This window comes from Oryctolagus cuniculus, chromosome 7 (assembly GCF_964237555.1).
Source record: "Oryctolagus cuniculus chromosome 7, mOryCun1.1, whole genome shotgun sequence".
NCBI lineage: Eukaryota > Metazoa > Chordata > Mammalia > Lagomorpha > Leporidae > Oryctolagus > Oryctolagus cuniculus.
This window is the reverse complement of record NC_091438.1, coordinates 98,829,166-98,843,171: the sequence shown is the minus strand read 5'-3', so window position 1 is coordinate 98,843,171 and position 14,006 is coordinate 98,829,166.

Below are 14,006 nucleotides of genomic sequence, written 5' to 3'. Positions count from 1 at the left end.
CACTCAGCATAATGTTTTCCAAATTCCTAACAGGGATCACTTTTCGGTTAAAATTTAAACACCTAAGAATAATTGCGTGTTAATTAAAGAGTTTAACCCATGGTACTAGAACAACAAAAATACTAAAATGGATAAAGTATTACATTGTACATCAACCGTCAGGACAAGAGCTGATCATGTCACTGTTTCTCATAGTGTCCATTTCATTTCAACAAGTTTTCCCCTTGGTGCTCAGTTAGTTGTCACTGATCAGGGAGAACATATGATATTTGTCCCTTTGGGACTGGCTTAATTCACTCAGCATAGTGTCATTAAATTCTGTTTCATATAATATAGATGATTTTTAATTTACATGTATCTTCATAATTTTCATGTAACTTTCATCTGTTTGAGTATTTGAGTATAAAGAATAACTGTAGTAGATAACATAGAATATATGGGTATTTCTATACATTCTGCTCTGCCAATCTTTTACTTCTGATTTACTGCTTAGTTTATAGTTTGTGTAATGTTTATGTTTAGTGGAATATTGGCTGATATGGTATGAAGCGTATCAATTAGTTATTTGCTTTCTATTTGTCTTTTGTCTTTTTATTCTTTGATTGCTTTCTCAAATTATGCTTAAAATTTACTTCTGTCATGAAATTTTGTTGTTGCTTCTCTTGCTATATTTTTGAGCTATTCCCTTTGTTGTTTTCCTAGTGTCTTCTTGTATTTTCTGTTGCATAACAGAATATCTGAAAAAAGGCAATTTATACATAAATTATTTACCTAATGATCCTGAATGCAAAGAAGTACAACATCATGGAATCACATCTGGAGAGGGCTGTATACTATGCAGTAGATGGTACAGTAACAGAAGTTATGCTATGGTGACAGTGGAGTCAAGAATGCTGAACTAGCGAATGTGAAAGAGAGCAGGATGTGCAAGGAAGCCTGAGGTTAGGTGCCAGGATTGCTTTATTACAACTACTCTCAAGAGAACCAATACATTTCCATGAGAGCCCTCATGACGGTGGAGCTCCCGCAACCCCACTTCCACCCAACACCACTGCATTGAGAACTTAATTCACAAATCAGTTTTGTTGGGGCCAAATCATGTTTGAACTATAGCATTTGAGAAATTCTTTAATATTTTATCTATTAAGATGTAGTTTCCATTAATATGAACCAACCTTAGGTTTTTTAAAGTGTGCAATAACTTAGCTCCATTATAGATACATTTGTTCCTGGCTTCTTTGTAATGCTATTACAGCACAGATTTTATTTTTAACATTTTACTATCGTTTATTACATCTGGATTTATTGGCCTAATTCTGTAAAGTCTGATTTCCCTTTCATGTACAGCACTGAAATCTCTGCTTAATTAGCCAAATAGCCATAAAATTATTGGACAGGAATTTTCTTAAGTGACTTAAACTAACACAAATAAGTCTTCTAGTCACTGCTGAGTGACTCTGCCTCTGTGTGTGTGTGTGTGTGTGTTTTAAGATTTATTTATTTATTTATATGAAAGCATTACACAGAGAGAAAAGGAGAGGCAGAGAGAGAGAGAGAAGAGAGAGGTCTTCCATTCGCTGGTTCACTCCCCAGTTGACTGCAACGCTGGAGCTACACAAATCCAAAGCCAGGAGCCAGGAGCTTTTTCTGGGTCTTGGCACTTGGGCCAATTTCTTCTGCTTTCCTAGGCCACAGCAGAGAGCTTGATCAGATGTGGAGTGGCAGGGTCTCAAACGGGTGCCCATATGGGATGCTGGCACTGCAGGTGGCATCTTTACCCACTATGCCACAGCACTGGCCCCATGCCTGTGTGTTAAGACAAGAATTAACATGCCCAAGAAGGCAGTTAACAGCTCTATTTTACTTTTTCTTACATTTGCAACTTAACAGGGTTGAACTATTAAGACTATCTCCCTCCTTTCTGGACTACTGCACAGCACTGTACATGTGCATGGCCTTACTTAATCCCAGGAATCTTTCAAGGTTTTAAAAATCCACCAACTTGCAACAAATATAAATATTTATTTTAATCTGCTAATTATTTTTGGTCAACATCTTCAAATAACTGGCAATACCATCTCAAACAGTTGCAATGCTAATCAAATTTTGTTCATAAGCTTTAAAAAATGTCTGGGAAAAGGAAAAGTTTATAGAGTGAGCTCAAGACTGATAAAATAATGATAAATAATTGTGTTTTGAGGGAATTCAACACTCATCTAACTTCTCCAGGTCCTGCTAGCATACCATATCGCTGAAATATTTTTATTTTCAAAACATCATAGATCTTGAAAATACTATGAGATTAAGGCCAGTTAAAACCCAGATGTCATCAACTGATGACTGGATAAAGAAAATGTGGTATATATGCACAAAAGAATACAACTCAGTTGTAAAAAAGAATGAAGTCCTATCTTTTGCAACAAAGCAGATATAACTGGAGACCCTTTTGCTTAGTGAAATAGGCAGTCCCCCCAAAACAAATATCATGTTTTCCCTGATTTGTGGTATCTAATAGAGATGACCCAAAAATGTAATTTATATAAGCAAATTGACATTTTGAGATGTGATTACTTTATAGCCCTTGTGACGAACAATGATTTTCTACTTACTGATTGTCGAATTCTTTATTTAGTGGAGGATCAGCTTGTGATTATAAAGTAAATTGAAAGCTTGACATTGTAAAAATTAAAAGAAAAACAAGAGAGGAAGGAGGAGGGTGAACAAGAGCAAGAGAAGAATAGAGGGAAGGTAGGGTGACAAGTGTTATTATGCTCTTAAAACTGCATATGTGAAATACATGAAATTTATTCCTTTTGTATTTAAAAAAATCAACAAAATTCATTTTTCCTACCAAGATTCTGCCATTTTTCTGGAGTCCACAATTTTTAAATTATTGAAATAAATTCACAAAATTCTTTTAAATAGTTGATTTTGACTTTTCCAGCACTTTTGCTGATTTATTTATTTACCTCTTTATTTGAAAGGCAGAATGAGAGAGAGAAAATGAGAAAGACAGAGGCAGAGACAGAGTGATAGAGGATCTTCCGTATGCTGGTTCATTCCCATATGCCAACAATATCAGGAAGAGGCCAGGACACAGTCAAGAACCAGGAACTCCATCTTTGTCTTTCACAAGGGCAGCAGAGGCTGAAGTGTCTCAATCCACTGTGCCATGAAACAGTTCCTCTTGTGTGTGTGTGTGTGTGTGTGTGTTTGCTTTATGAGATAATTTTCAGAGCGTCTTACTCCACCAGTGTAAGAAAGGAAAAACTTCATATAATATATTCTTGTGATCTAATATAGAAGGGGAAGAACTCTCAAACTAATAATGAGATAACTGAAGATAAATGTCAAAAGTTTATTTTTTTCTATGAGTCTATTGTGTATCCTGCTTCCCATGATGGATCGTTCTCTCCCTTTTTGATTCTATCAGCTACTATTAGCAGATATCCCTTTGACTCTTAGACCTATCAGTGTGATCAATTGGGAATTTTTTTTTTTTTTGACAGGCAGAGTGGACAGTGAGAGAGAGAGACAGAGAGAAAGGTCTTCCTTTGCCGTTGGTTCACCCTCCAATGGCCACCGCGGCTGGCGCGCTGCGGCCGGCGCACCGCGCTGATCCGATGGCAGGAGCCAGGAGCCAGGTGCTTTTCCTGGTCTCCCATGGGGTGCAGGGCCCAAGCACCTGGGCCATCCTCCACTGCACTCCCTGGCCACAGCAGAGGGCTGGCCTGGAAGAGGGGCAACAGGGACAGAATCCGGCGCCCCGACCGGGACTAGAACCCGGTGTGCCGGCGCCGCTAGGCGGAGGATTAGCCTAGTGAGCCGTGGCGCCGGCCATCAATTGTGAATTGAAATTGATCACTTGGACTAGTGAGATGGCATTGGTACATGCCACCTTGATGGGATTGTATTGGGATCCCCTGGTATGATTCTAACTCCACCATTTGGGGCAAGTCAGCTTGAGCATGTCCCGAATTGTACATCTCCTCCCTCTCTTATTCCCACTCTTATATTTAACAGGGATCACTTTTCAGTTAAAATTTAAACACCTAAGAATAATTGTGTGTTAATCACAGAGTTCAACCAATAGCACTAGAACAAAACAAAGAGAAAATACTAAAATTTGACCTCAGAATCAGCCCTTAAGGCATTTGGATATGGCTGAAGAGCCCATGAGAGTATTTTAGGCGTGGAAAGCCAAGACACCCTGGGGAAAAAAAAAAAAAAAAAAGGACCTAAATGGAAGATCTCTGCGAGTGAGATCCCAGTGGAAAGAACAGGTCATCAAAGAAGGAGGTTTCTTTCTCTGAAGGGAGGAGAGAACTTCCACTTTGACTATGACCCTGTCGGAATAAGATCAAAGTCGGCGAACTCAAAAGGCTTCCATAGCCTTGGCAACTCCTGACTAGAGCCTAGGGAGATTACTGACGCCATAAACAAGAGTGTCAAATGGTTAAGTCAACAACAGGAGTCGCTGTGTACTTACTTCTCATGTGGGATCTGTCCTTAGTGAGTTGGCCAATGTGAAGTAATGCTATAACTACTACTAACACAGTATTTTACACTTTGTGTTTCTGTGTGGGTGCAAACTGTTGAAATCTTTACTTAATATATACTGAACTGATCTTCTGCATATAAAGTAATTGAAAATGAATCTTGATGTGAATGGTATTGGAGAGGGAGCGGGAGATGGGAGGGGTGTGAGTGGGAGGGAAATTATGGGGGGGAACCATTGTAATCTATTAACTGTACTTCTTCAAAAATTTATATTAACTAAATAAAAAATTTAAAAATCCAAAAAAAGTTTATTTTTTTATAAAATGTAGAATGATCAACTACAAAAAATTTTTGACAGGAAGAGTTAGACAGTGAGAGAGAGAGACAGAGAGAAGGGTCTGCCCTATGTTGGGTCACCCCACAAATGGCCGCCACAGCCAGTACACTGCGTTGATCCGAAGCCAGGAGCCAGGTGCTTCTCCTGGTCTCCCATGCGGGTGCAGGGCCCAAGCACTTGGGCCATCCTCCACTGCTTTCCCGGGCCATAGCAGAGAGCTGGACTGGAAGAGGAGCCACAGGACAGAATCCGGCACCCCAACCGGGATTAGAACCCAGGGTGCTAGCGGCACAGGCGGCTGATTGGCCTAGTGAGCCATGGCTCTGGCTATAAAACTTTAAATTCTGTTTTTCAATTAAAATTTGGAGAGTAGATGTAATCTGTGGATTATGTCTGAAAAAATGCAATGTACTGGGGAAAGATGGCAGCTGTTCAGCGACGTTGAGGCCGCGTTGGGCAGTTCCAACTCAGGGTGATGGCGGGAGAGCTGGCTAACAAAAAGGACCGAGATGTGTCACCTTTTAAGGAGTAAAGGAAGCGCTCACGGAGCCCTGACAGAGAACGGAATAGGGACCGGGACCGGAAGTCTTCCCCTGCTAAAAAGCGGGTTAAAAAAATGCAATGTATTAATTACAAGTATTGACAATATATAGCAATATCTATGCACTACTTATACCATTTAATTTTGACAATATCTGTATGAGGTGATTGGGGCAGAAAGAAAAAAAATGAGGTACAGAAAGGGATGAGAACTTGAGCAAAGTCTAATATATCAGAGACCCGAGAATGTGTAGTCATATTGTGAAGTCCATGGACAAGGCCATCATAGTTTTCTCCTGTTCCTAATATAGAACAGTTTAAAGCCATAGACACTGCTGTCACATGGAGAAAAAAAGGTATTTGAAGATCCATTTTAACACAATTTCTTGAAGACTACCTTTGGACAGTGCAGAAAATAGACCAAAAATATTTATTAATTTAGTTACTATTATTTAAATGCAGTGTGTTATTAATTGGTAATTGTAATATATTGTAGTGTCCTAAATTCCTCTTTGCTATGACTTGTTTCTTTAAGAACAATTTCATTATTCCAAAACTCAAATTTCTTAATGCCAAATGAAATATTTGAGTATATCACCTTTAATATGTATTCCAATCAACAATTCTATGTTTGTCAAATATAACAAAATTCATAATATATATTGATTTTCAACCATAAGTAACTGCTGCATGTTAAAATATGAATATATATTAATTATTCAAAATATAAAGGCATAGATTCTATATTCAAAGAGAGTTAACAAAATCGTGAAATAGAAATAGATCAGAACAGATCAAGAATAGTTTGGTGCAGTCTGAAATTTTGTCATTAGCTATGTAGACAGTTCTCACAGTTGATGAAAATGCAGCTGAAGTGGTGTTTAATTGGAAATTTCTTGATTAGCCACTGCAACTCTAATGAATGCAAATTTCAACACTTTCAAAATTATATCCTACTGTGTGGATCTTTTTTATGCAATCAGCAACAAAACGAAGTACTGCTTTACTAAAATGATGTCAAAAGTTATTATTTCATTGTTAATCTAATCAAAATTCACTTGGTATCATTCTGAAAATTTTTTCCAGAGGATTTTGTTCATAGAACAGAGTTTCATTCTTTTACAATCTTAACTATAAACCATTAAAAATAAAATCTATCAGAAACAAAGTGAATTTTAAGCCATTTGTTTCAAGAACATATCATCAAGAAAGAATCCATTTTTGTAGGTTTTCTCCTTTCATGTATTTAAATCATACCTATCAAGAACAAGATTTGGTGTCACTGGGGATTGTCTTGAAAAATAGCCCCATTCTTTAAAGCTCAAAATGTTAATGCCATGATGTAATTAAGAAAGAAAGATTTTGAACACTGGAAGATAATGCAAAGATCTCCATTTTATAAACATACATTCATGGATTCATGGTCATGGATTGAGAGAACTGGGAAGAAATGTGAAGTTTTCCAATTCAATTATTTTAGTTCAAAAGGGAGAGAAAATCTCTTATCTGTCCCTACTCCTCCCCACAACACACTTCTTAGTGATTTATATTCATGCATTAATAATGGAAGATAAATCAAATACTTGCATACCTGTTGAGTGCTTTCTGCTAAACCATTTAGCATTTTGAAAAGTCAATTTGTTTGCATTGACACAGGGTAAACAAAAATTTGTCCAAGAAAAACTGACTTTGGTTTCTTCAATGGAAATCAGAACTTTCACATATTAGCCACACACAATAACTTCTTCTTTATCAAGTATATTTAAGTATTGTATCCTAAATTAATTTGATAGGTACTACAGCATAATCACTAAGTATAGCTGAGTAATATTCATAAGATGTTTAGTAATATCAGAAAAGACTATCACAAATCAATGTGATATTTATTGAAAATAGAAATTCATGATAGTGCATTTTTGGGAATTTTTAATTTACTTTGGAATTTATGTACATCTGTGAATTTTTGTATTATCTGATGTTTGAATCCCCTAAGATTAATAGAAAACACAGATAACATTGATTTCCACCTCTGAGTTTACCTGTAGCCACTGTAGATCATTTTCATGTTGAGTCTCCAGCTGACCTCCAAAAGACTTTTTTTAGAATATTTGCCACCTACTTGAAAAAAAAAAAAAAACACCAGAATTGAAATAAAATTAATGTCTCTGAAATAATCTTTAACTTCTGAAAGACAAAAGGGACATATTCCAATCTCTATATATGAGGCAATAGGCAGAATAACCCAGTCACCAGTCTACCTTTCACAGACTTGCTCCCTCCTCTCTTTCAAGCTTCCCATTGTCTCACGTGTTTCTCCTTGTGTCTTCACCCAGAATCCTTTCTTATGGTAACAAAATAAAACAAGAAATGATCAACAATCTCCATTTTTAATTATTAAAATTATAAAAATGAGTCTCTAGAGTTTCTCACACTTATATTCATAGAATTTATAATATGCCGGCGCCGCGGCTCACTAGGCTAATCCTCCCCCTTGCGGTGCCGGCACACTGGGTTCTAGTCCCGGTCGGGGCGCCGGATTCTGTCCCGGTTGCCCCTCTTCCAGGCCAGCTCTCTGCTGTGGCCAGGGAGTGCAGTGGAGGATGGCCCAAGTACTTGGGCCCTGCACCCGCATGGGAGACCAGGAGAAGCACCTGGCTCCTGCCATCGGATCAGCACGGTGCACCGGCTGCAGCGCGGAGGCCATTGGAGGGTGAACCAACAGCAAAAGGAAGACCTTTCTCTCTGTCTCTCTCTCACTGTGTACCCTGCCTGTCAAAAAAAAAAAAAAAAAAAAAAAAAAAAGAATTTAAAATCTGTTGGCATAATGTTGAATGTGGATTATGTAATATAACACATGTAAATTGGTTACATATGGATTTCCATCCTTGGTACTTCAAAATGCACTGACAATCTTAGGATATACAGTAGAAGAGTCAGACCTGAGTATGGGAGCAGTAACCTGATGTTCTATTTACAAGGTTAGATGGGGGTGGACTGTTGTTTAGAGACCTGAGTTTCTGATTTGAGATTCTTCTAAGATGCAAATTTCTATTTAAAGTGGGATACACCTTTTATTTAAAAGGTTAATTAGTTCATCTCAGTTTACACTTTATTTAAATTTTTATTTTAATTCTTAATTAGTTTTTAACAGCTTCAATGTGTTTTGTAGATAGAATTCGAAGAACATAATGATATTCCCTTCTTCCCTCTTCCCCCCTCCTTTTGCAGTCAACCTCCTTACTTCTCTATTTGTTTATTTCTTTCATTTTTGAGAGAAGAAATACAAATGACCAACATATATAAAAATGCTTATTAGCAGCCATCAGGGAAGTGCAAATCGAAACCACAATGAGATATCATCTCACTCCTTTCAGAATGGCTAAAATCCAAAACCCAGTAATAAATGCTGGTGAAGATGTGGACAAAGGGGAACACTTGTACACTGTTGATGAAAATGTAAATTAGTGTAGCCACTGTGAAAAACACTGTTGAGAGACCTGGATGATGCTGCTGGGTTTGGCCTGGCCCAGTGCTGGCCACTGGGGACATCTGAGGAGGGAACCAGAAGAGGGAAGCGCTATCTCCCCCACCCCATGTGTGTGTGTGTGTGTGTGTGTGTCTCCCTCTCTCTGTAACACTTGCAAAATAAATCATTTTTTAAAGCTACTTAGCCAAATGACTGATGTGAGGAAGAAGGTGGAGGATAGAAATAGAGATTCTAGTGAGAAAGTGTTAATAAGCAAAAGTTGATACTAGTTAAAGTGATAAGGTCAGATTTACTTAGTAGCATACTGTTGCAATAGGTTACTAGCCCAGTGCAATTATTACACAGGTTGTTTTCATTTCAGAGGGAAAATGAGAAAGTAAACAGGAACACACTACAATCAGGGAAGGGAAAAGTTACAAAAAGCAGGAAGATGTAGGAGTTGGATCATGTTGAATCTCATCTGGCTTTGTTAACTGGTGCTTATAAAAGCTTTACTCCTGTATTTTCGTAGGGTCTTGGAGACAGGGGCCCTATCGTTTTTCTTTTTTAAAATATTTATTAATATTTTAGAAACTCAGAGTGAGAGAAAGAGAAATCTTCCATCTGCTAGATCACTCCCTAAATAGCCACAATATGGGCTCGATCCAGGTTGTCTGCAAGGGTGCAGGGCACTAAGCACTTGGGCCAACCTCTGCTGCTCTCTCAGGTGCATTAGCAGGGAGCTGAATTGGAAGTAAAGCAGCCAGGACTGGAACCAGCTCCCATATGGGATGCCATCACTGCAGAGTGGCTTAACCCACTATACCACAGTGCCAGCACCCCCCCCCATCTTTAAGTAATGACTGGAAGAGACATTAATTATTTTGGCAACCTTGAGTTTCTCAGGTCCGAGAGTGATTCCAGTATTGTATCCATAATTGATAGAAAAAATGTTTGTCCTTTATTCAAATATTTATAGATTAAAGATGAGTCCTAATTGAGAAGAGAGCTCAGAGGCCTGACTGGAGTTTGATCAAAGAATGTTTGTCAAGAATATAGAATACATAATAGCAGAGATAAAATGCTATTTTAAGTATTTAAGTACTATTATTAATAAGTCATGATATAGTAGATTATTATGCATTAAAAGGTGAATTACAAAATAAAGATCCAATACATGAGCAGCTCATTTGTCACTTCTACCAAGTCAGCTATGTATACCTTGGTTCATTTTTTTTTAATTTATTAATGTATTTGAAAGGCATAGTTACAGAGAAGCAGAGGCAGAGAGAGAGAGAGAGAGAGAGGAAGAGAGAGAGCGAGACATTTTCCATCTGCTGGTTCACTCCCCAGCTGGCCACAAAGGGCACAGCTGAGCAGATCCAGAGACAGGAACCAGGAGCTTCTTCCAGCTCTCTCGCACAGGTGCAGGGGTCCAAGGACTTGGGTCATCTTCTACCACTTCCCCAGGCCCTAGCAGAGAGCTAGATCTGAAGTGGAGTGGCCAGGACTCTAAACGACATCCATATAGGATGCTAGCACTGCAGGAGGCGGCTTTACTTGCCATGCCACAATGCTGGCCCCACCTTCGTTCTTGACAGCAACTCTTGCCCAAGTGGAGACAATGAAGCTCTGCTTGTCAGCATGGTTCCCCGGTTGCTGTTGCTGGGAACGGGAGACTAGCAGGGTCTCAGGGCATTTTCATTGCCTAAACCCTGAAGCCAACTCTGTCACTTTTGCTTCAGAGTTTGTCATCCAGAGCTAATGAAATTATAAGTGAATGAACACTGATCTGAATGAGGTTGCACAGAAAATAAGGACTAAGTAGAAGGAAATGAGCATTTTAAAGATAAAAATGAAACATACAAGTCTTGGAAAAGAAATGAACTAGAACTATATCTGAATAAGTTCTAGTAGAAATTTATGGAAATATTCTGTATGGTATCAAGTATCAATATGACTTACCTTCTTATATATTCCAACGTATATTTTCAAGACTTATCTTTCCAAGAGAAGGGATCTAAGTATTTCTGCTTAAATTTTCATCTTCTCCCAGACCACTGTCTTAGGAAGGATAGGTGTTCACAAATAACCAGAAATTGCTCTAACACTCTCCCAGTTGTACAGGATGCATTCTGAGAAAGAGGAAGCCGTAACAGCAATCATTCAATGTGGGAGTATCTAGTAAATAGGAATAAGGAAATTCTTAAGAAATAAAAGACATGTTAACAGGATACCCTATAAGTAGTAAAGTTTACCAGGTCAGTAAACTAAAGAATTAGCTGTCATATATCACACCTTAACATAGGGCCAACTCCTTTTGGCCACAATGTACTTGCCCTTCTCAGAAGGTGATGGGCAAAGACCATAAATAAAACGAGTTCTATAACTACTGAATACTACATATAGTATTTCAGAGGTGACATAGAAAATACAGTATTGTGAAAAAGGATAATTTTTTATCATTGAAGTTCTGCAGAACCCTCAAATATGGAAATAGTGGAAAGTAGCAAAGTAGTCTTTATAGATATAATCTATTCTCTAATACAAAAGCTGTAGTCAAAGAGAGGATGTGCATTGGATGTCATGGTAAAGAGAAGGTGTGGCAGACAGAGTTGCTGTCAAAGCTGAGTTAGGATAATTGGGAATAACATACTTTAAATTGTTCCTTACCCAAGACTGAGAAGAAAGGCAGCCAAACAAATGCTGTCAATGTAAATGAGAAAATTAGTGGGAGTGGATTTGACTTATGTATCAGCTGAAAAGGACCAAAGATTTGGGGAAATAGAGTAGTCTTAATGATTGAAAAATAGATTCCTGGGTCTCCAAAGAGATTTAAGCAGAGGAAATGTGCCCATGGACCTCTTCAAGAGACAAAGAATGTGGTTGAGTAAACAATGCCAAACTTGTGGAGTGTAGCAAACGGGACCACATATTGTCGTTAGCATGAGACAAAGTCATCCTGTAAAAGCTGGTATGCAGAGGATCCCACACAGGCATAAAATGAGAGATGCAGCAGGACATCAGCGGATTAGCTCCAGTGAAAGCCAAGATAGCACTGAATCAACAGAAAAAGACTGCAAAGCTATGCTGTAGCAATCACCTCAGATTGTCTGTGCCAAAGAGCTAGAGATATTCTTTTATCAGCATAAACACAGACCAGTAGCATCCTTCCACAGTGATGTTAGTTAAATGTCCCCTGAATCCAGACATAATCCCAATACACGAGGCAAGTAGACCAGCTATTTGAGCTGACTTAAAATTAAATTGAAGTGACTGATAAATCACTGGAATCAGGCTAATTTGGCTAAAAGCACTCAGATTAACCTTTTAGCTCCAAACAGGCTGGAGCTCAGATTCAGACACTCAAATCAGTACTAGGAATAAAGAATTCTGTGGAAACTTCTAATGTTTCTTTTAAATGTTCCTTAAATTAGCACACAGACACACACACACACACACACACACACACAGAAACCAGAAATGCTAGTGAATATGTGGACTTTTAAGGGGCATCAGGCAAAAATGCTTTGAGAAATTACATTGTTGTAATAAAGATAAGTAAAGAGAAACAGATGTGAAGTTCTGGACTGAGACTCTAAAATCAACAGTGCTAAGAGGAGAATATTAGGAAAAGAGGTGCAGAACAGAGAGGAAGAAGAATGCAAATCTACAGCCAGACTGAATTAATTCACAGAGGTGGGTGACCAACTGCCAGCATGCACACTGACAGAGCACGCAGCAGAAGGACCCGACCCCAGGGGCTGGGCCCTTTTATATCTTAGGAGGGCTAGGAGTTGGTGTGGAGGGTAAAGGGAAGCAGGCAGAAGGGAATCTCTGAAACTGGTCTTTCAGGTGGTTGAGCAGCACCTCCAGAAGCTGGGGGAGAATGTAGGGGTGGGGTGTGAAGGCAATGGGGTGTGAGACCCTGTTGTGTTTCAATGGCAAGGAATAAATTCCAATGTTTATCTATCTTTTGGACAATGAGAAAGGATGGCTAAGGCTAATGTCTTTTTTCATCAGAGAATATAAGTTTCAGGTATGGAGGATGAATTGCAATAATAGTTGTTTGAAGCATCACATGTCAACATTGATCATTTTATCAGAGAGTAATTATTCAACTGGTGGCTTACATTTGCAACAAAATGGAGGAATCTGGAAAACATCATGCTGAGTGAAATAAGCCAGTCACAAAGGGACAAATATCATATGTTCTCCCTGATCGGCGACAACTAACTGAACTCCAAAAAGGAAACCTGTTGAACCGAAATGGACACTACGAGAAACAGTGACTTGATCAGCCCTTATCCTGACTGTTGATGAACAAATTAATACTTTATCCCTTTTAGTATTTTTTTTGTTCAACTTAATACTACTGGTTGAACTCTTCAATTAACATACAATTATTCTTAGGTGTTTATATTTAACTGAAAAGTGATCCCTGTTAAATATAAAAGTGGGAATAAGAGAGGGAGGAGATGTACAATTTGGGACATGCTCAATCGGACTTGCCCCAAATGGTAGAGTTAGAAACGTGCCAGGGGATACCAGTTCAATCCCATCAAGGTGGCATGTACCAATGCCATCACACTAGTCAAAGTAATCATCTTCTGTTCATAATTGATCATAATGATGGGATTAAGAGTCAAAGGGATCACATAAACAAGACTAGTGTCTGCTAATACTAACTGATAGAATTAAAAAGGAGAGAATGATCCAACATGGGAAGCAGGATACACAGCAGACTCATAGAATGGCAGATGTCCTAAACAGCACTCTGGCCTTAGAATCAGCCCTTAAGGCATTCGGAACTGGTTGAAGAGCCCATCAGAATATTTCTGTCATGGAAACCAAGATACTCCAGCAAGAAAAAAAAAAAAGAGGACCTAAATGAAAGATCTCTGTGAGTGAGATCCCAGTGGAAAGAACAGGCCATCAAAGAAGGAGGTACCTTTCTCTGAAGGGAGGAGAGAACTTCCACTTTGACTATGACCCTGTCGGAGTAAGATCAAAGTTGGTGAACTCAAGAGACTTCCATAGCTTTGGAAACTCATGAAAAGAGCCTAGGGTGATTACTGACGTCATAAACAGGAGTGTCAATTGTTAAATCAACAACAGGAGTCACTGTGCACTTACTCCTCATTTAGGATCTCTGTCCTTTAT